Below are 22,753 nucleotides of genomic sequence, written 5' to 3' on the forward strand. Positions count from 1 at the left end.
CAAAGTACTTGAGGAAAACACAGGCAGCAAACTTTCAACCTCAGCCACAACAACTTCTTTGTAGAAACATCACCAAAGGCAAGGAAGCAAGGGCAAAAAGGAACTATACAGACTTTGTTGAGATAAAAAGCTTTTGCACAGCAAAGAAAACCGTCAACAAAACCAAAAGACAACGGACATAATGGAAGAAGATACTTGCAAATGACATACCAGATAAAGGGCCAGTATCAAAAATCTATAAAGAACTTATCAAACTCAACACTCAAAGAACAAATAATACAATCAAAATGGGAAGCAGACATGAATGGACATTTATGCAAAGAAAGCATCCAGATGGCCAAAAGACACATGAAAAAGTGCTCCACATCACTCGGCATCAGGGAAATACAAATCAAATAAAACCACAATGAGATACCACCTCACACCAGTCAGAATGGCTAAAATTAACAAGTCAGGAAATGACAGATGTTGCTGAGGATGTGGAGAAAGGGGAACACCCCTACATTGTTGGTGGGAATGCAAGCTGGTAAAACCACTCTGGAAAACAGCATGGAGGTTCCTCAAAGAAGAGTCTTTTTTTTTTTTTTATTCATTAGTTTTAGTTTTAGTTTTTATATTCCACATGTAAGTGAAGTCATATAATATTTGTGCTTTATTTAAAACTCGACTGCCTTTTCCTTCATAGAATTTAGTCTCTCTCCCTTACTATAATTTTAAGTCTAGAATAAAAGTTGAAAGAAAAAACTATATCTACAATAATTTGTTAATGGAAACACAATATAAAAAGATGTTTCAGAGATGAATTAAGAGGACCAAGAGGACACAAAAAGATGGAAGACCATTCCATGCTCTTGGATCAGAAGAATCAACATTGTTAAAATGTCTATAGTGCCTAGAGCAATCTATACCTTTAAAACCATTCTGATCAAAATTCCACCGGTATTTTTCTTTTTTTTTTTTAAATTTTTTTTTAAGATTTTATTTATTTATTTGACAGAGAGAAATCACAAGAGAGGCAGGCAGAGAGAGAGGAAGGGAAGCAGGCTCTCCGCTGAGCAGAGAGCCTGATGCGGGACTCGATCCCAGGACCCTGAGATCATGACCTGAGCCGAAGGCAGCGGCTTAACCCACTGAGCCACCCAGGCGCCCCTCCACCGGTATTTTTCAAAGAGGTGGAGCGAATAATCCTAAAATTTGTTTGGAATCAGAAGAGACCCCAAATTGCTAAGGAAATGTTGAAAAACAAAAACAAAACTGGCGGCATCACGTTACCTCATTTCAAGCTTTACTACACAGCTGTGTTCACCAAGACAGCATGGTACTGGCATAAAAACAGACACATAGACCAGTGGAACAGAGTGGAGAGCCCAGATATGGACCCTCAACTCTATGGTCAAATAATCTTCAACAAAGCAGGAAAAAATATACAGGAAAAAAGACAGTCTCTTCAATAAATGGTGCTGGGAAAATTGGACAGCTATATGTAGAAGAATAAAACTTGACCATTCTCTTAAACCATACACAAAGATAAACTCAAAATAGATAAAGGACCTCAACGTGAGACAGAAATCCATCAAAATCCTAGAGGAGAACATAGGCAGTAACTTTTTGATATTGGCCACAGCAACTTCTTTCAAGATATGTCTCCAAAGGCAAAAGAAACAAAAGCAAAAATGAATATTTGGGACTTCATCAAGATCAAAAGCTTCTGCACAGCAAAGGAAACAGTCAACAAAACAAAGAGGCAACCCACGGAATGGGAGAAGATATTCCCAAATGACAGTACAGACAAAAGGTTGAGATCCAGGATCTATAAAGAACTTCTCAAACTCAACACTCACAAAACAGACAATCATATCAAAAAATGGGCAGAAGATATGAACAGACACTTCTCCAATGAAGACATACAAATGGCTATCAGACATAAGAAAAAATGCTCATCATCACTAGCCATCAGGGAGATTCAAATTAAAACCACATTGAGATACCACCTTACACCAGTTAGAATGGCCAAAATTAGCAAGACAGGAAACAACATGTGTTGGAGAGGATGTGGAGAAAGGGGAACCCTCTTACACTGTTGGTGGGAATGCAAGTTGGTGCAGCCACTTTGGAGAACAGTGTGGAGATTCCTCAAGAAATTAAAAATAGGGCACCTGGGTGGCTCAGTGGGTTAAGCCTCTGCCTTCAGCTCAGGTCATGATCTCAGGGTCCTGGGATCGAGTCCCACATCGGGCTCTCTGCTCAGCAGGGAGCCTGTTCCTCCCCTCTCTCTCTCTGCCTGCCTGCCTATTTGTGATCTCTCTCTGTCAAATAAATAAAATCTTAAAAAAAAAGAAGAAATTAAAAATAGAGCTTCCCTATGACCCTGCAATTGCACTACTGGGTATTTACCCCAAGATACAGATGTAGTGAAAAGAAGGGCCAGATGTACCCCAATTTTATAGCAGCAATGGCCACAGTCGCCAAACTGTGGAAAGAACCAAGATGCCCTTCAACAGATGAAGGGATAAGGAAGATGTGGTCCATATACACGATGGAGTATTATGCCTCCATCAGAAAGGATGAATACTCAACTTTTGTAGCAACATGGACAGGACTGGAAGAGATTATGCTGGGTGAAATAAGTCAAGCAGAGAGAGTCAATTATCATATGGTTTCACTTATTTGTGGAGCATAACAAATAACATGGAGGACATCGGGAGATGGAGAGGAGATGGGAGTTGAGGGAAATTGGAAGGGGGAGGTGAACCATGAGAGACTATGGACTCTGAAAAACAATTTGAGGATTTTGAAGGGGCAGGGGGTGGGAGGTTGTGGGAGCCAGATGGTGGGTATTAAAGAGGGCACGTATTGCATGGAGCACTAGGTGTGGTGCAAAAACAATGAATTCTGTTATGCTGAAAAGAAATAAATTAAAAAAAAAAAAAGAGGACCAAGGCATAGGAAATGAAAATTGGCTTGGGTAAAGGTATAACAATCCTATTTCTACTATGTTTTCAATGTGTGAATTTGGGAAAGGTTTTGATCCCTCTTTTTCCCCCCACATTTACCACAGGAGTAATAATATTCTTGGCAAAATGTGAGGATTTAGTTAGTACGTGATCATTTAGTTAGGAATAATGTTCAGCACTAATTAAACACATCCTCAGTCATATATTTGAAATTTGTTCACCATTATAAATTTAATTTCTCAGTATCTCTACAGAGATATAGAGAACGAGGGGAACAGAGTCCTAAGAAGCAGGTAAGGAACAAGAGTAGGGTTAATGGTCTGCTCTGTGAGCCAAGTGTCACTGCAAGTTAGATAATTAGAGGACTTAGAAAGGAAGAAAATGCCCTAGCCAGCAAGTGAAATATACAGAGAGGAGGGAATTAAGAAGAGTTAGCAAATCTGTATTAAAAAATGAAAACAGCGGGCTAAAAATGGCATCTCTTAGACCAAGTTTCCAAACCAGAGCTTAATACCCCATCTAGTTACAGTTTCAAATTCCCCAGAAATGTGGCTTTAACCAGTCAGTTAGGAAAATTTTTCTTTCCCTTAGGGCCAGTGTGTCTCTCACTTGAGTCCTCTCCATCCCCCAAAGAAAGATGAGGTCATCTGCATGATAAGACACCTTGCTTTTCCCCCTAGCAAAGGTCCTCCTCTGGAACAATCCTTTTCTTTTGCTAATAATTTTCATGTCTCCACCCTCTGTCTATATAAACCTTCCATTGTGTACAAGTCCTCAGCGTGCCTCTACATGCTAGATGGGGTGCTGCCTGATTCATGAATCATTTATTGAAGCCAAGTAGATCTTTTTTTTTCCTTTTTATTATGTTATGTTAGTCACCATATATTACTTCATTAGTTTTTGATGTAATGTTCCATGATTAATTGTTTGCATATAATACCCAGTACTCATTGCAATATGTGCCCTCCTTAATACCCATCACCAGGCTAACCCATATCCCCCCATTCCCTTCCCCTCTCAGTTTGTTTTCCAGACTTCATAGTCTCTCATGGTTCCTCTCCCCCTCTTATTTCCCCCCACCTTCATTTTTCCCTTTCTTCTCCTAATATCCTCCATGTTGTTCCTTATGTTCCACATATAAGTGAAACCATATGATAATTGTTTTTCTCTGTGTGACTTATTTCACTCAGCATAATTCCCTCCAGTTCCATCCATGTCAGTATAAATGGTGGATATTTGTCCTTTCTGATGGTTGAGTAATATTCCATTATATATACAGACCACATCTTTCTTATCCATTTGTCTGTTGAAGAGCGTCTTGCTCCTTCCACAGTTTGGCTATTGTAGACATTGCTGCTATGAACATTGGGGTACATATGGCCCTTCTTTTCACTACATCTGTATCTTTGGGATAACACCCAGTAGTGCAATTGCTGAGTCATCGGGTAGCTCTATTTTTAATTTCTTGAGGAATCTCCACACTGTTTTCCAAAGTGGCTGCACTAACTTGTATTCCCACCAACAGTGTAAGAGGGTTCCCCTTTCTCCACATCCTCTCCAGCACATGTTCTAAACTGTCTTGTTAATTTTGGCCATTCTAACTGGTGTAAGGTGGTTTCTCACGGTGGTCTTTTTTGAATTTCCCCGACAGCTAATGATGCTACTCAAGATGTATTACAAAGCTGTGATCACCAAGACAGCATGGTACTGGCACAAAAATAGACACATAGATCAATGGAATAGAAAAGCAACCCCAGATATGGGCCCTCAACTCTATGGTCAACTAATATTTGACAAAGCAGGAAAAAATATCCAATGGAAATGGTGCTGGGAAAATTGGACAGCTATATACAGAAGAATGAAACTCGACCATTCTCTTACACCATACACAAAGATGAACTCTAAACGGATGAAAGACTTCAATGTGAGAGACAGGAATCCATCAAAATCCTAGAGGAAAACATAGGCAGTAACCTCTTCAACACTGGCCAGAGCAACTTCTTTCAAGACACGTCTCCAAAGGCAAAAGAAGCAAAAGTGAAAATGAGCTTTTGGGACTTTATCAAGATAAAAAACTTCTACACAGCAAAGGAAAACAATCAAAAAAACAAAGAGGCAACCCACAGAATGAGAGAAGATATTTGCAAATGACACTACAGACAAAGGGCTAATATCCAAGATCTATAAAGAACTTCTAGAACTCAACACCCAAAAAACAAATAATCAAGTCAAAAACTGGGCAGAAGACATGAACAGACACTTCTCCAGAGAAGATATACAAATGGCTAAGCTTCACATGAAAAAATGTTCATCATCATTAGCCATCAGGGAGATTCAAATCCAAACCACACTGATACCACCTTACGCAAGTTAGAATGGCCAAAATTAACAAGACAGTAAATAATAAGTGTTGGAGAGAATGTGGAGAAAGGGGAACTCTCTTTTTTTTTCATTTTATTTATTTTTTCAGTGTAACAGTATTCATTCCTTTTACACAACACCCAGTGCTCCATGCAAAACGTGCCCTCCCCATTACCCACCACCTGTTCCCCCAACCTCCCACCCCTGACCCTTCAAAACCCTCAGGTTGTTTTTCAGAGTCCATAGTCTCTTATGGTTCGCCTCCCCTTCCAAATTTTTTTTTAATAAACAAATAATGTATTTTTATCCCCAGGGGTACAGGTCTGTGAATCACCAGGTTTACACACTTCACAGCACTCACGATAGCACTTACCCTCCCCAATGTCCATAGCCCCCTCCCCCTCTCCCAATCCCACCTCCCCCCAGCAACCCCCAGTTTGTTTTGTGAGATTAAGAGTCATTTATGGTTTGTCTCCCTCCCAATCCCATCTTGTTTCATTTATTCTTCTCCTATCCCCCTACCCCCCCATGTTGCTTCTCCATGTCCTCATATCAGGGAGATCATATGATAGTTGTCTTTCTCTGATTGACTTATTTCACTAAGCATGATACGCTCTAGTTCCATCCACATCGTCGCAAATGGCAAGATTTCATTTCTTTTGATGGCTGCATAGTATTCCATTGTGTATATATACCACATCTTCTTTATCCATTCATCTGTTGATGGACATCTAGGTTCTTTCCATAGTTTGGCTATTGTAGACATTGCTGCTATAAACATTCAGGTACACGTGCCCCTTCGGATCACTATGTTTGTATCTTTAGGGTAAATACCCAGTAGTGCAATTGCTGGGTCATAGGGTAGTTCTATTTTCAACATTTTGAGGAACCTCCATGCTGTTTTCCAGAGTGGAAAGGGGAACTCTCTTATGCTGTTGGTGGGAATGCAAGTTGGTGCATCCACTTTGGGAAACAGTGTGGAGACTCCTTAAGAAATTAAAAATAGAGCTACCCTATGACCCAGCAATTGCATTACTGGGTATTTACCCCAAAGATACAGATGTAGTGAAAAGAAGAGCCATATGTACCCCAGTGTTCATAGCAGCAATGTCCACAGTAGCCAAACTGTGGAAAGAGCCAAGATGCCCTTCAATGGACAAATGGATAAAGAATATATGGTCCATATATACAATGGAATGTTATGCCTCCTTCAGAAAGGTTGAATACTTAACTTTTATATCAGCATGGAAGGAACTGGAGGAGATTATGCTGAGTGAAATAGGTCAAGCAGAGAGAGTCAATTATCATATGTTTTCACTTACTTGTGGAGCAAGGAATAATACGGAGGACCTTGGGAGCTGGAGAGGAGAAGTGAATTGGGGGAAATCGGAGGGGAGATGAGCCATGAGAGACTGTGGGCTCTCAGTAACAAACTGAGGGTTTTGGAGGGGAGGGGGGAAGGGGTTGGGTGAGCCTGATGGTGGGTATTAAGGAGGGCATGTATTGCATTGAGCACTGGGTGTGATGAATAAACAGTGAATCTTGGAACACTAAAAAAATAAAATTAAAAAATGGGTAGAAGACATAAACAGACACTTCTCCAAAGAAGACATACAAATGGCTAACAGACACATGAAAAAAATGTTCAACATGATTAGCCAATTAGATATTCAAATTTATTTGTTTGAATTCTGTTATTTAACATCTGGCAGATAGCCAGGAGAATGCAAGATGGTAGCTTGCTTCTATCTTCTGCAGAGTGAAAGAGAACTGGTTTTCTGCCTTGATGGGTGAATAGGTCTGATATCAGGAAAACTTGCATATAGTTAGCTATCCAAATCTGGGGACAAACAGGGTTTTTGTTTTTCTTCCTGGAAATAATTTGTGAGAAAAGAGAACCATATTGATTAAGGTTACAGGAATCCCTAGTCAAAATATTCAGAAGCATTTCTGAACTTTGACTGTATATATATATATATATATATATATATATATAGAGAGAGAGAGAGAGAGAGAGAGAGAGAGAGAGCCAAGATCAATCAAGAAGTTACAATTCTAGGTGTGCCTAGAATTCAGTCGATTAAGTATCTGACTCTTGATCTCAGCTCAGTTCTTGATCTCAAGGTCATGGAGCCTACTTAAACAAACAAACAAACAAAAAAGTTACAATTCTCTCCAGGTAATTATTTGAAAACCCAATCTCATGTTTTTCATTCCCAGTCACACATTCACTCCCCACCCCACCCCCAAATAGATTTCAGACCATTCTAAGTACCTGAAAGTATTATCAAAACAAAGGATTCTCTGGTCTAGTCAACAAGAGATGCCACCACGTTTAAGTAGCCAATGGGTAGGCAGCTGAACTGGACCCAGAAGATAGCTGGGGTGGTATCCAACATTTCTTGGAGGCATAGCCTGAAACCAAGCTTTCAACTTAGTTTTTGTTTCTGTTGTTTTTTGGTTTTCTTTGTTTTTTGTTGTGGTTAAATATTGTATAATTTCTAAATTCATGGCATTTTTCCATTATACTTCCCTGCAATATACTTTTTGTTTACTTTTATCCTCATTGCACAGACCCATCTCCTTTCATTAGAACATGCCTTTGTATATTGTTGGTTTGTACAGTTTATGTAAATAGTATTTGGCTTACTATTTACATATAAATGGTTTACTCTGTTTTATGCATTTCCAATCAGCACTGTGGTTTTAATATTCAGCAGTATAGTATCAGTGTATCTAGTCTGTTTTTTCTTACTACTTCGTAGTGCCCCATGGTACGTATACACCAAGGTTTTTTTTCCTTTCTGCTTCTCTGATTGACACCAATTATATAATTCTAAGTTTACAACTCCATTCCTCTACAAGCAATGCCAAAATGAAACTCTTATATGTATTCCTTTACAGACCACATATAAGTAGGGAGAGAAGGGTAAAAGGAGAAGGAAAAAGAGAGAGTGAGGGGGGAAGGAGAGACGGGGTGGGAGGAAGAGAGAAAAACAGTAGGTCATAATTCATCCATATATTTAATTTGACCACTGTAATATCACTCTGCACAATGACTATAAATATCTACTCTTGCATTATTACCTTGTGTATCTGCCCAAAGATACTCCAAACATTTAGAAATATTTATAACACATATATATTCATACATATTTTTTATTTTACTAGTATACACACTACTGTACTCTGTATTGTCTCTGTTTCCCTTTCTCTCTATAGTTGTCTGTTATGAAATTTTATTTGCTTACTTCAGGTGAGGAGATGATTACTAATGAATGATTCTTTTCAACTTATATTCTGAACCCAATGAATGATGCTCATAGGAATCAGAAATTATGATAAAATATTAATTACCAATACAAATTCAACTTAAGACAAATATGAATACTAATAAAACTAAGAAATAAAATATATAAATAAAACTAAGGAATATAACATAAGGAACATACACACACACACACACACACACACACACACACACAAGCTCTACTGAGTCATGAGTAGTTGACACTCCCCCTAAATTAGATTTATTTGCCCATCCCATCATAGATTGCACAAGATAAACCATACATGTCTCAACAGAGGGCAGAAGATGCTCCTTTTTATCACATGGCCAAATGAGTAAACTAGCACGTACCTTTTCTATGAGCAGATAGGAAAGAGGAGAAAGGTGGGATTGAGCAATGCTTCCTCTCCCTAACTCACCAATCAGGTAATTTACCTCCTGGAGGCTGGAGAGGTTGATCAAGCATTGTGGAGTGTCTTAGGTTGGATTCCCTAGAACCAGAGACAAGTAAGAATACTGATGTGTGATTTAATAGGTAAATGTTCTCAGGAGAAATCAGTAAGGAAATAAGGGAATCCATTATATCCATTATAGGCAAGGAGTTGTATAAGAATGTAGTTCTAGGAAAAGTCCAACAGCTGTATTCTATGATGAAATCCACTGGGATGACTGTAGTTCTGAACTTCAAAAATTGATTTAATCTCACATAATAAGTTCCACTTTTGAATAGTGTAAAAGTTAACAGGACCCATAAAATTATCATAGTATGAACCAAACACCTAAAATATTAATGAAACAACACATAACACCAAATAAATTATTACAAGCAAATTTAACAAACTCAATTCAATGTTCAGTTAGAACTATATTACCATGTAAAAGACTGTAGCAGAGACATAAAGTTTCCTGAGGGAAGAGAAGGAAATGGAGAAATTTTTGGTTTTAGGGTAACCAGGACAGCCAGTCTTTGCTAATTCCTTAAGAACATAATTTATTGACTGAAACACTAATGGAATAAGTAATCAATCAAGAAGTCATTTTGCCCCTTTTTCTTTTGCCATATTTGTTGAAGCAAAGCCATATATGCATATGGATGCATCTCTCCAAAAGTGGTATTTAAGATACTGCTCTCTTAGAAAGTGTAAGCATTTGCAATAATGGTAGGCCCAGACCCTGGTATGGTTATTGAGGTCAGCTATTGTTAAATAACAATTCAACTGAATATATTTTATTATTATTTTATACCACTTTTTAAAAAAATTTAAATTCAATTAATTATATGTAATGTATTATTGGTTTCAGAAGTAAAAGTGTAATTCATCAGTCTTATATAATACCCAGTGCTCATTACTTCACATGCCCTCGTAATGTCCATCACCCAGGTTCCCCATCTCCTCAACCTCTCCCCTTCAGCAACTCTCAATTTGTTTCCTATGATTAAGAGTCTCTTATGGTTGGTCTCCCTCTCTGATTTTGTCTTGTTTTATCTTTTTCCTCTCCTCCCCTATGATTCTTGATTTGTTTCTTAAATTGCACATATGAGTGAGCTCATATAATTTTCTTTCTCATACTGACTGATTTCACTTGGCATAATACCCTCTAGCTCCATCCACACAGTTGCAAATGGCACAATTTCAATTTTTGATGGCCGAGTAATATTCCATTGTATATATACACCACATCTTTATCTATTCATCTGTCAATGGACATCTAGGCTCTTTCCATTGTTTGGCTACTGTGGATATTGCTGCTATAAAATTGGGGTGTAGGTGCCCCTTCAGATAACCACATCTGTATCTTTGGGTAAATACCCAGTAGTGCAATTGCTGCGTTGTAGGGTAGCTCTATTTTCAACTTGTTGAGGAACCTCCATACTGTTTTCCAGAGTGGCTACACCAGTTTGCATTCCCACCAGGAGTGTAAGGGGGATCTCTTTTCTCTGCATCCTCGCCAACATCTGTTGTTTTCTGATTTGTTAATTTTAGCCATTCTGACTGGTGTGAAGTGGTATCTCATAGTGGTTTGATTTATAAAACCTGATATTTATTTTTTTAAGATTTTTATTTTTATTTATTTGAGAGAGAGAAGGGAGAAGGGAGAAGGTCGGAGAGAGAAGCAGACTCCCCATGGAGCTGGGAGCCCGATGGGGGACTCAATCCCAGGACTGCAGGACTACAATCCGAGCCAAAGCCAGTCACCCAACCAACTGAGCCACCCAGGCATCCAAAACCTGATATTTAAAGGGAGTTTTAAAAGTCTTTTAAAAAAAAAGAACAGCTGAATATGTAAAATGAATATGTATATCTGTACACATATGTATGAGGACTTATGTGTGATTATGAGTATGAGGAAGTGACAAAAGAAAATATTTTCAGTTAATGGGTTTCTAGGGAGGGAGGTAGTGGTTGAAGGAAGAATAGAAATTGGGGAAAGGAGACATAGGTAAAGAAAAAAAGTAAGATTGGACCACCATGAAGCACCTTACATAAAATAATCTCGTTTACATATTCTCATAAAATTATATAGGTATCTTTATGTGTAAAAAGATTTTAAAATTATTTTTTAAATGTCAAGTCCACTTCTTCCTTGAACATACTTAAAATCATTTCCCACAAATTATCTCCACAGTTTAGAAACAGGAATCAATGGACTATTGTTTTAAATGGAAATTTCCTAATTTCTTTTCTGGATCTTCATTCCACCCCAAGTTCTGTTAATTTTGGATCTTGGAAACTAACAGAGTAACAAGAAGGGAAGGCAGGAGAAGAATCATGTGCTTTTGCATTAAGGGAGGAAGAAGCTGGCTGAGGGAAGTGCACTAGGTGTGTTTTTTTTTTTTAAGTTTTTTTTAAGTCATCTCCATACCCAGAGTAGGATTCAAACTCATGATCTCAAGATCAAGAGTCACTCACTCCAGCACTGAGCCAGCCAGATGCAGCTGAGGGGTACTTCTTCATCGTCTGGAAGTTTGGTACTCTAAGACCTCAAATTCTACTAGGTATCACTGTTAAACTCTTGACCAATTCCATAATTTTACACATGCAATCCAATATGGTATAACTACCATAATTCTAATAGGATTGTAATTCAGTAAGGTAGAGAATGAACTACTAAAAGCTTGGCTTTAGATCATCTCTAAGCCATAAGTAAGATCAGAATTTCTAGATTTGAATTTGTCTTGCTTGAAATTATCCTTGAGTATTAATATTCTTATCCCCAACATCCAATATGAGAGCAGCAGTGTCTTAATCATTATAACTTCATTATTAATGGGTGCATAATTTGAGGTGATCAGGTGGTAAATATACTCACCATTGAATACCATGGTGAGAATATAAGAGAATTATAAGGGAATATAAACAGATTTCCTGTTTTTTGCAATTCCTTATATATTAATTTTAAAAGCCCACACATTTTAATGCAGCTCAAGTGAAGAACATAACTTACTTTTTAGTGCCAATTTGAATACCAGTTTAGATTCTTTGGTTCCAACCAATATAATTTTAATTTGGTTCATGCTAGTTAAGAAATGGATGTTTTGGGCACCTGGGTGTCTCAGTCAGTTAGTGTCTGCCTTTGGCTGAGATCATGATCCCAGGAACCTGGAATGAGTCTCACATTGAGCTCCTTGCTCAGTGGGGAGTCTGCTTTTCCCTCTGCCCCTCCCTACCACTCGTGCTTGCTCTTGCTCACTCTCTCTTTCTCTTGTGTGTGCAAAAACAAATAAATAAAATCTTTGGCAGGGGAAAAAAAAAGAAAAGAAAAAGATATTTCGCAGAGGATACCAGACTAAGAAGCATTGTGAAAATGGACTCTGGATTCAGACTGACTGGTGAAACTTAGGTCATATAAGGTTGATGAAATAATTAAAGAGGACTATATGTATAAAACATTTAACTTAGGGTGTGTCTTTGTTTTTTCATTTTTCCTTTTTTATTTTTTTAAGATTTTATTTATTCAACAGAGAGAGTGAGAGACCGAACAAAAGCAAGGCAAGTGGGAGAAGGAGGAGCAAGCTTCCTGTTGAGTACCATGCTGGATGCAGGGCTCAATCCCAGAACCCTGGAATCATGACCTGAGCTGAATTCAGACATTTAACAACTGAGCCATGCAGGCTCCCCTTTTCTTCCTTTTTAGAAAAGATTTATTTATTTTAGAGAGAGGACAGAGAACATGCGCATGCCTTTGAGTTGTGGGAGGGGCAGAAGGAGAGGGAGAGAATCTCAAGAAGACTCCCCACTGAGCATGGACTCTAATGCAGAGAGAGAGAAAGAAAGAAAGAGAGAGGGAAGGAGGGAGAGGGAAAAGAATCCTAATTTTTAGTTACAAAATATCTTATGGCAAAGTAGTTTAGCTTCTCCATAGTACTATTTCTCTGGTCCACTATGTGAAAGAATTAACGTATCTTCTTAACATTCTTCTCAAAGCCGTCTCCACTTCCTTGTTCTGCAAAGTGTAAATACAAGTTTCAGCATGGGAATGACCACATTGTACTGTAAAGAGAATATCAACTCCAATCATAAAACATTAAGCTGAGTCATAGAACGAGATCACAGTAATGAGGTGAGAAAAGCAAGTAGAAAAACCTTGCTTCTACATGAAGTGGAGCTGATGCTCAGGATGGTGGAGACAACGCAGGAATAAGAGAAAACAGTCATAAGGAAAGTTCCAAGGAAATTCAAGACAAAGGAGCAGAACAAGAGTATGAATTTGGTGGTTATCAGAGCAAGATAGAGGGAAGAGAGAAGACAGCTCACAGCTGAAGTGAGAAATAGTTTGATCCTCACAGTAGTCTAAATTGACAGCCAAGAGGATATTGATGATCAGCAAAGGCCCCAGGAGCCTCACACCACTCCAACACAGAGCTGGTTGCACATCACCTGACTATATAACAAAGGGGAGATGATGGCTACACGGCAGTCATAGGTCATCACAGCCAGTAGATAGACCTCAGTATCCCTGGTGGCAAACAAAAAGAAGGCCTGAGTTCCTTATAGATTTTGGATACTAGCCCTTTATCTGATATGTCGTTTGCAAATATCTTCTCCCATTCTGTCAGTTGTCTTTTGGTTTTGTTCACTGTTTCCTTTGCTGTGCAAAAGCTTTTGATCTTGATGAAATCCCAATAGTTCATTTTTGCCCTTGCTACCCTTGCCTTTGCCGTTGTTCCTAGGAAGATGTTGCTATGGCTGAGGTCAAAGAGGTTGCTGCCTGCATTCTCCTCAAGGATTTTGATGGATTCCTTTCTCACATTGAGGTCCTTCATCCATTTGGAGTCTATTTTCGTGTGTGGTGTAAGGAAGTGGTCCAATTTCATTTTTCTGCATGTGGCTGTCCAATTTTCCCAGCACCATTTATTGAAGAGGCTGTCTTTTTTCCATTGGACATTCTTTCCTGCTTTGTCGAAGATGAGTTGACCATAGAGTTGAGGGTCTATTTCTGGGCTCTCTATTCTGTTCCACTGATCTATGTGTCTGTTTGTGTGCCAGTACCATGCTTAGCAAACTCAACACCCAAAGAACAAACAATCCAATCAAGAAATGGGCAGAGGACATGAACAGACATTTCTGCAAAGAAGACATCCAGATGGCCAACAGACACATGAAAAAGTGCTCCACGTCACTCGGCATCAGGGAAATACAAATCAAAACCACAATGAGATATCACCTCACACCAGTCAGAATGGCTAAAATTAACAAGTCAGGAAATGACAGATGCTGGCGAGGATGTGGAGAAAGGGGAACCTTCCTCCACTGTTGGTGGGAATGCAAGCTGGTGCAACCACTCTGGAAAACAGCATGGAGGTTCCTCAAAATGTTGAAAATAGAACTACCCTATGACCCAGCAATTGCACTGCTGGGTATTTACCCTAAAGATACAAACATAGTGATCCGAAGGGGCACGTGTACCCGAATGTTTATAGCAGCAATGTCTACAATAGCCAGACTATGGAAAGAACCTAGATGTCCATCAACAGATGAATGGATAAAGAAGATGTGGTATATATACACAATGGAATACTATGCAGCCATCAAAAGAAATGAAATCTTGCCATTTGCGACGACGTGGATGGAACTAGAGCATATCATGCTTAGTGAAATAAGTCAATCGGAGAAAGACAACTATCATATGATCTCCCTGATATGAGGACATGGAGAAGCAACATGGGGGGTTAGGGGGATAGGAGAAGAATAAATGAAACAAGATGGGATTGGGAGGGAGACAAACCATAAATGACTCTTAATCTCACAAAACAAACTGGGGGTTGCTGGGGGGAGGTGGGATTGGGAGAGGGGGAGCGGGCTATGGACATTGGGGAGGGGAGGCAAACCATGAGAGACTATGGACTCTGAAAAACAACCTGAGGGTTTTGAAGGGTCAGGGGTGGGAGGTTGGGGGAACAGGTGGTGGGTAATGGGGAGGGCACGTTTTGCATGGAGCACTGGGTGTTGTGCAAAAAGAATGAATACTGTTATGCTGAAAAAATAAATAAAATGGAAAAAAAAAAGGCCTGAGCCAGGCAGCTCTCTACAAAGATGGTTTTTCTTTCAGAAAGTAGATTCCTCAGCTTCTTGGGGACTGTGACAGATGAGTGGCAGAGGTCCAGGAAGAAGAGATGTCTCAAAAAGAAGTACATGGACATGGGAGAAGTACATGGGAGATGGGAATCAGCCCTAATCACCAGCAGCATCACTAGGTTCCCCATCAGAGTGAGGAGGTAAATCACCAGAAATAACATGAAGAGCATAATCTAGGTCTGAGGGCCGGGAGACATCCTAAAGAGGAGGAGCTCACTAAACATGCTGTGGTTTCCCATAGCGATAAAAATATTTACCCTGGGAATACAAGAGATACTAGAACTCGTTTTGTGCCTCCCAATTACCCACACTGCATTAGCCCTCTTGATCTTGTACATTATTTTACAAATGTACTGGAAACGAGGTTCAAATATTTCCAAGCTGACTTCTCTCTCTTTTTTTTTAAATTTTTTAAATTTCTTTATTTTTTCAGCGTAACAGTATTCATTGTTTTTGCACAACACCCAGTGCTCCATGCAATACATGCCCTCCCTATTACCCACCACCTGGTTCCCCCAACCTCACACCCCCCGCCCCTTCAAAACCCTCAGGTTGTTTTTCAGAGTCCATAGTCTCTTATGGTTCACCTCCCCTTCCAATTTCCCTCAACTTCCTTCTCCTCTCCATCTCCCAATGTCCTCCATGTCATTTGTTATGCTCCACAAATAAGTGAAACCATATGATACTTGACTCTCTCTGCTTGACTTATTTCACTCAGCATAATCACTTCCAGTCCCGTCCATGTTGTTACAAAAGTTTGGGTATTCATCCTTTCTTTTTTTTTTTTTTTTAACAAACATATAATGTATTTTTATCCCCAGGGGTACAGGTCTGTGAATCACCAAGTTTACACACTTCACAGCACTCACCATAGCACATACCCTCCCCAATGTCCATAACCCCCTCCCCCTCTCCCAACCCCACCTCCCCCCAGCAACCCCCAGTTTGTTTTGTGAGATTAAGAGTCATTTATGGTTTGTCTCCCTCCCAATCCCATCTTGTTTCATTTATTCTTCTCCTATCCCCCTAACCCCCATGTTGCATCTCCATGTCCTCATATCAGGGAGATCATATGATAGTTGTCTTTCTCCGATTGACTTATTTCACTAAGCATGATACCCTCTAGTTCCATCCACATCATCGCAAATGGCAAGATTTCATTTCTTTTGATGGCTGCATAGTATTCCATTGTGTATACATACCACCTCTTCTTTATCCATTCATCTGTTGAGGGACATCTAGGTTCTTTCCATAGTTTGGCTATTGTAGACATTGCTGCTATAAACATTTGGGTGCACGTGCCCCTTTGGATCACTACGTTTGTATCTTTAGGGTAAATACCCAGCAGTGCAATTGCTGGGTCATAGGGTAGTTCTATTTTCAACATTTTGAGGAACCTCCATGCTGTTTTCCAGAGTGGTTGCACCAGCTTGCATTCCCACCAACAGTGTAGGAGGGTTGCCCTTTCTCCGCATCCTCGCCAGCATCTCTCATTTCCTGGCTTGTTAATTTTAGCCATTCTGACTGGTGTGAGGTGATATCTCATTGTGGTTTTGATTTGTATTTCCCTGATGCCGAGTGATGTGGAGCACTTTTTCATGTGTCTGTTGGCCATCTGGATGTCTTCTTACGGTTTTGGGTGCAATTGTAAATGGGATTGACTCCTTAATTTCTATTTCTTCTGTCTTCTTGTTGGTGTACAGAAATGCAACTGATTTCTGTGCATTGATTTTATATCCTGACACTTTACTGAATTCCTGTACAAGTTCTAGCAGTTTTGGAGTGGAGTCTTTTGGGTTTTCCACATATAGTATCATATCATCTGTGAAGAGTGATAGTTTGACTTCTTCTTTGCCGATCTGGATGCCTTTAATTTCTTTTTGTTGTCTGATTGCTGAGGCTAGGACTTCTAGTACTATGTTGAATAGCAATGGTGATAATAGACATCCCTGATGTATTCCTGACCTTAATGGAAAAGCTTTCAGTTTTTCTCCATTGAGAATGATATTTGCAGTGGGTTTTTCATAGATGGCTTTGATAATATTGAGGTGTATGCCCTCTATCCCTACACTTTGAAGAGTTTTGATCAGGAAGGGATGCTGTACTTTGTCAAATGCTTTTTCAGCATTTATTGAGAGTATCATATGGTTCTTGGTCTTTCTTTTATTAATGTGTTGTATCACATTGATTGATTTGCAGATGTTGAACCAACCCTACAGCCCTGGAATAAATCCCACTTGGTCGTGGTGAATAATCCTTTTAGTTTACTGTTGAATCCTATTGGCTAGTATTTTGGTGAGAATTTTTGCATCTGTGTTCATCAAGGATATTGGTCTGTAGTTCTCTTTTTTGGTGGGATCCTTGTCTGGTTTTGGGATCAGGGTGATGCTGGCCTCATAAAATGAGGTTGGAAGTTTTCCTTCCATTTCTATTTTTTGGAACAGTTTCAGGAGAATAGGAATAAGTTCTTTAAATGTTTGGTAGAATTCCCCTGGGAAGCCATTTGACCCTGGGCTTCTGTTTGTTTGGAGATTTTTGATGACTGTTTTAATCTCCTTACTGGTTATGTGCCTGTTCAGGTTTTCTATTTCTTCCTGGTTCAGTTGTGGTAGTTTATATGTCTCTAGGAATGCATCCATTTCTTCCAGATTGTCAAATTTGTTGGCATAGAGTTGCTCATAGTATGTTCTTATAATTGTCTGTATTTCTTTGGCCTCTTTGGTGTTAGTTGTGATCTCTCCTCTTTCATTCATGATTTTATTTATTTGGATCCTTTCTCTTTTCTTTTTGGTAAGTCTTACCAGGTGATTATCAATCTTATTGATTCTTTCAAAGAACCAGCTCCCAGTTTCATTGATTTTTTCTATTGTTTTTGTTTGTTTGTTTGTTTGTTTCTATTTCATTGATTTCTGCTCTGATCTTTATGATTTTTCTTCTCCTGCTGGGTTTAGGGTTTCTTAGTTGTTCTTTCTCCAGCTCCTTTAGATGTAGGGTTAGGTTGTGTACTTGAGACCTTTCTTGTTTCTTGAGAAAGGCTTGTACCACTATTTATTTTCCTCTCGGGACAGCCTTTGGTGTCTTTGAACCATTGTGTTTTCATTATCATTTGTTTCCATGAATTTTTTCAAATCTTCTTTAATTTCCTGGTTGACCCATTCCTTCTTTAGAAGGATGCTGTTTAGTCTCCATGGATTTGGGTTCTTTCCAGCTTTCCTCTTGTGATTGAGTTCTAGCTTCAGAGCATTTTGGTCTGAAAATATGCAAGGAATGGTCCTAATTTTTGATACCAGTTGAGACCTGATTTGTGACCCAGGATGTGATCTATTCTGGAGAATGTTCCATGTGCACTAGAGAAGAATGTGTATTCTGTTGCTTTGGGATGAAATGTTCTGAATATATCTGTGATGTCCATCTGGTCCAGTGTGTCATTTAAGGCCTTTATTTCCTTGTTGATCTTTTGGTTGGATGATCTGTCCCTTTCAGTGAGGGGAGTGTTCAAGTCCCCTACTATTATTGTATTATTATTGATGTGTTTCTTTGATTTTGTTATTAATTAATTTATATAGTTGGCTACTCCCACATTAGGAGCATAGATATTTAAAATTGTTAGATCTTCTTGTTGGACAGAACCTTTGAGTATGAGATAGTGTCCTTCCTCATCTCTTATTATAGTCTTTGGCTTAAAATCTAATTGATCTGATATAAGGATTGCCACCCCAGGTTTCTTCTGATGCCCATTAGCGTGGTAAATTGTTTTCCATCCCCTCACTTTAAATCTGGAGGTGTCTTCACGTCTAAAATGAGTTTCTTGTAGGCAACATACTGATGGGTTTTGTTTTTTTATCCATTCTGATACCCTGTGTCTTTTGATTGAGGCATTTAGCCCATTAACATTCAGGGTAACTATTGAGAGATATGAATTTAGTGCCATTATTAGCCTGTAAGGTGACTGTTACTGTATATTGTCTCTGTACCTTTCTGATCTACTACTTTTAGGCTCTCTCTTTGCTTACAGGACTCCATTCAATATTTCCTGTAGAGCTGGTTTGGTGCTTGCAAATTCTTTCAGTTTTTGTTTGTCCTGGAAGCTTTTGATCTCTCCTATTTTCAATGATAGCCTAGCTGGATAGAGCATTCTTGGCTGCATGTTTTTATCATTTAGTGCTCTGAATATATCATGCCAGCTCTTTCTGGCCTGCCAGGTCTCTGTGGATAAGTTTGCTGCCAATCTAATATTTTTATCATTGTATGTTATAGACTTTTTTTCTCGGGCTGCTTTCAGGATTTTCTCTTTGTCACTAAGACTTGTAAATTTTACTATTAGGTGATGGGGTGTGGACCTATTCTTGTTGATTTTGAAGGGGGTTCTCTGCACCTCCTGGATTTTGATGCTTGTTCCCTTTGCCATATTAGGGAAATTCTCTCCAATAATTCTCTCCAATAGACCTTCTCCTCCCCTCTCTTTTTCTTCTTCTTCTGGAATCCCAATTATTCTAATGTTGTTTTGTCTTATGGTGTCACTTATCTCTTGAATTCTCCCCTCATGGTCCAGTAGCTGTTTGTCCCTCTTTTGCTCAGCTTCTTTATTCTCTGTCATTTGGTCTTCTATATCACCAATTCTTTCTTCTGCCTCATTTATCCTAGCAGTGAGAGCCTCCATTTTGATTGCACCTCATTAATAGCTTTTTTGATTTCAACTTGGTTAGATTTTAGTTCTTTAATTTCTCCAGAAAGGGCTTTAATATCTCCAGAGAGGGTTTCTCTAATATCTTCCATGCCTTTTTCGAGCCTGGCTAGAACCTTCAGAATCGTCATTCTGAACTCTTGATCTCACATATTACCAATGTCTGTGCTGATTAAGTCCCTAGCCTTCGGTGCTGCCTCTTGTTCTTTTTTTGTGTGTGTGTGGTGATTTTTTCCGCCTTGTCATTTTGTCCAGATAAGAGGATATGAAGGATCAAATAAAATACTAAAAGGGTGGCAAAGACCCCAGAAAAAATGCACTGTAACCAAATCAGAAGAGACCTGAAAGTGTGGGGGGGGGGAGAAAGGGAATAAAAAGAGGTTCAGAAAAAAAAAGAAAAAAATTTAAAAAATAAAACAAAAAATATAAAAAAGAAAAAAATATATATTTTAGATAAACTAGTCAAAATACGTTAAAAAAGAAAAGGATAAAAGTTTTAATAAAAATTTAGCAGAAGAAGAAAAAAGAAAGAAAAAAAAATTGAAAAAAAAATTGAAGTAGCCGCAAGACTAAAGAATCATGGGGAGAAAGCCATGAGTTCCCTGCTTTGCTTTCTCCTCCTCTGGAATTCCACTGCTGTCCTAGGTATTGAACCTGCTTTCCTTGATAGATGAACTTCATCCTGGCTGGATATTTTGTTGATCTTCTCAGGGAGGGACCTGTTGTAGTGACTCTTAAGTGTCTTTGCCTGAGGCGGAATTGCACCTCCCTTACCGGGGGCCAGACTAAGTAATCCGCTCGGGTTCGCTTTTGGGAGCTTCTGTTCCCTGAACGCTTTCTGTAGAGTTCCAGAGGACGGGAATGAAAATGGCAGCCTCCCAGTCTCCGGCCCGGAGGAGCAGAGAGCCTGGGGCCCCACTCCTCAGTGTGCCCCCAGAGGACAGCACCCATTCACTCCCATATCCCCAGCCTCCAGCCGTGTTCCGAGCTCACCCAGCCCGCAACTGGTTCAAGGTAACCCCGAGCTGAGTATTCAGTCCTTGGCTTTGTCTCCGTAGCCGGCTTCTCCATTCTAACACCTGCGATCTCTGTGACACTCCGACACCCCCGATCCTTCGGTGACCCTGCGGGACCTGGGGCCATGCTGACCCTGCGTGGGCTTCACACGGGTTTAGCCTCTGGAGCAATGTCCCTCAGTGGAACAGGCTTTTAAAAGTCCTGATTTTGTTCTCTGTTGCTCCGCCGCTTGCTGGGAGCCAGCCCCTCCCCCCATGGTCTATCTTCTCTTCATTTTAGATTCACATCTCCGCCAGTCCTACCTTTCAGAAAGTGGTTGATTTTCTGTTTCTAGAATTGCTGTTCTTCTTCTCTTCAATCTCCTGTTGGATTTGTAGGTGTTTTCAATGTTTAGATAAGCTATCGAGCTGATCTCCTGCTACCTGATGTAGTCTCAGCCTGCTACTTCTCCACCATCTTGACCAAGAGCCCCTCCAAGCTGACTTCTTAATCATGACATTAAATTTGATATTCTTGGATGAGAGTCCACCACCCCCTATCAACTCCTTATGTAATTTTGTAGAACCTCATCTTATGCCTCTAGAGGTTCCCTTCTTTATTTTTAAGATGGATAATAACACAGAGAACATTTTGTATATTTTGTGGAAATAGAGAAATTTTGATGATGTGGCAAAGAAAAGGTAAATAACAGAAGTAAGATCCTTGATAAAGGGAAAATAAATGATCCAGAGCACAAGGTTTTTGTCCATAGGTAGGAGGAGGGGCCTTTTATCTCTTGTAAATAAGAGGTAAGGTAAAGAGAGCGATGACTGAGGCAGCTAGCTTGGTAGATTTTATGGCTGGAATATGAGAGACTTTCTAGCTGATCACTGCAAAGTTTTTGATAAAATATGAGATGCAATTGTGAAGAGAGTCTCCTTATCTATCTTCCTATCTATCTATCTATCATCTGTGTGTATATATGGTATGTGCTTTCAGTGGTGAGGGATTCTGATGACCTAAGAACACAAAACTCAAGTACATCAAATAGAAGACTAATTTATGAAAGAAATGCAGTAAGATTAACTAGTGATATATTTGCCCATTTGAGATTTCGGGACTAATTAGAACAAATATGTGATTATCTTCAGTAATATTAGCTGCTTAAACATATGCATGGAACAGAAAGTGATTTGGTATTATTTTTTAAAATTTAAATTAAATTAGCCAACATATAGTATATCATTAGTTTTTCATGCAGTGTTCAATGATTTCTTAGTTGCATATAACACCCAGTGCTCCTCATATCAGGTGCCCTCCTTAATGTCCATCACCCAGTTACTCCATCCCCTCACCCACCTCCCTTCCTTAATCCTCAGTTTGTTTCCCAGAGTCAAGAATCTCTCATGGTTTGTCTCCCTCTCTGATCTCTTCCAATTTAGTTTTGGTATTAAATGGTTTTTTTTTTTCCAAGAATATGCAGGGACAAAGAAAAAAAGGTAAGAAAAATAAAGCATATTTTCAAAGTGAATGAATCACAGAAACAAGGCTATATAAAAAATTAAGTGGGGAATGTACCAAGGATTATGGCTAGGGCAAAGGCAGTAAATCCATTAGTTTGGGTCTGAAGAACTGCTTCTGCTTCTGTAGGAACACTAGGGTAAGCAAGTTATAAATTTTGGAGATAGTGGTAAGATAGAGGAAGGTCTGAAATCCAGATTTTGTAGGTATAACTATTGAGATGACAAAGTGATGGGTGTTATTTTGAGATCAGGAAGCTAAGATGGGGTAAAAGATTCAGTCTCTGGCACTGTAGAAGACAAAGTCAAGAGTGCTGAATTAGCATGGTAAGAATTTTTTGGTTTTTTTTGTTTTTTAAATTTTACTCTTA

At 39.2% G+C, this 22,753-nt stretch overlaps 1 pseudogene; it reads right to left on the bottom strand.

Moving 5' to 3' along the window:
- Positions 1 to 13,131: 13,131 nt before the first annotated feature.
- Positions 13,132 to 15,241, bottom strand: LOC123946392 (annotated as a pseudogene).
- Positions 15,242 to 22,753: the final 7,512 nt, after the last annotated feature.

Source organism: Meles meles, chromosome 7, assembly GCF_922984935.1.
Source record: "Meles meles chromosome 7, mMelMel3.1 paternal haplotype, whole genome shotgun sequence".
Classification (NCBI taxonomy): Eukaryota; Metazoa; Chordata; class Mammalia; order Carnivora; family Mustelidae; genus Meles; species Meles meles.